Source organism: Chiloscyllium plagiosum, unplaced genomic scaffold (assembly GCF_004010195.1).
Source record: "Chiloscyllium plagiosum isolate BGI_BamShark_2017 unplaced genomic scaffold, ASM401019v2 scaf_28779, whole genome shotgun sequence".
Classification (NCBI taxonomy): domain Eukaryota; kingdom Metazoa; phylum Chordata; class Chondrichthyes; order Orectolobiformes; family Hemiscylliidae; genus Chiloscyllium; species Chiloscyllium plagiosum.
Window position 1 is genome coordinate 1 of NW_025147143.1, and position 1,320 is coordinate 1,320.

Sequence of the window (1,320 nt, forward strand, 5' to 3'; positions counted from 1 at the left end):
CAACAGAAGAGGACCTATCTCCTCGAGTTTTTATTTTGTGGTGAAGCTGTCGTCTCCCATACAGCCCTGAGGCTCGGGTTCAAATCCCACTGCTCCAGTGTGTGTAATAACATTACTGCCCAAGCCACGTGCCAATTGGCATAGGGATAAGAAAATTAGGGAAGTAAACACGTCAACCTGTTCAATGCTATCTACAATCATTTCACTTCCTGTCCCATTCGTACTCCAGGGAGCCCAGCCTCGTTTAACGAAGGTTCTTTTTGAGAAGTTTAGTCGGGCATTTTTGCACAAGTCAAGTTAAGAAAGCCGGGATCTCTCGCAAGACTGCGCGGGAGACAACAATTGTAATTCTTGGCGGGGAAGCTGAATTATGAATTCACTAATAGCGTCCCCTAAGCGATGGTGCAGCACATAACGTCGCCTGTCTCTGTGGCGCAATTGGTCAGCGTGTTCGGCTGTTAACCGGAAAGGTTGGTGGTTCGAGCCCACCCAGAGGCGGTGTGTTCTCTTGGCTTCGAAGCTGAACGCTTTTAATGGGGTCAGGAAAATGTTCCCCAAACGGAAATCCTCTCCACAAAGGGGTTTCTGAATTGAATTCATGTTGAACGTAAGGGACTGCGGATGCTGAGAGGCCGAGACAAAAAGAGAAACTCGGCAGGTTTGACAGTACGTGTCGGAGAAAACAGAATTTTGAAATGTTGTCTCTGATTCTCTTTCCACAGATGTTGCCTGACCTGCTGAGTTCCTCCTGCAATTTCTAGTTTTGTTTTTATCGGAAAGTTCATTTCACCTTTTGGGATGAAACACCTCGACTCGCCATGTGCAGATATTTAACCCTTTCGAATCACTGTGAAGTGATTGGATTCAAACAAACTCTGCGATGATTCACTCTTTCTCAGCTCCAAAGGCAGACAGACCTGTGAAGTGAAGCTGTCAGTGTGGTTCTGTATTCGTGGGCCGAGTGTTTCATGCGATGGACTTTAAATCCATTGCGGTTTCCCCACGCAGGTGTGAACCCTGCCGACTACAAAATGAGAAATGTCGTCGAAAAGAAAGGGAGCTTGCTCCCCGGCTTCTTCTTTAAGATTCAAATCAGCGGAGGGGGAAAAATATTTCACTCACATTGGGACTGGTGGGAATCTGCAACCCACTGCCTGTTCGGGTGGAACAAGCAGATACCCGCAGAGCTTCGTTTGAGACTGTGAGCAAAGTGTTTGGAAATGAGACTAGAATAGTGAGGGGCGTGAAATCGTAATCGAAATGAAGCAGGCACCTGAGACAAGGGTATTTCCTTTGCCAGTGAAAGATACTGCTTCACAA

General features: G+C 47.0%; 1 non-coding gene across 1 annotated transcript; it reads left to right on the forward strand.

Moving 5' to 3' along the window:
* Positions 1 to 423: 423 nt before the first annotated feature.
* trnan-guu lies at positions 424 to 498 on the forward strand. Its single transcript has one exon. It is a non-coding gene; the product is annotated as a tRNA-Asn (tRNA).
* The last annotated feature ends 822 nt before the right edge of the window (positions 499 to 1,320 follow it).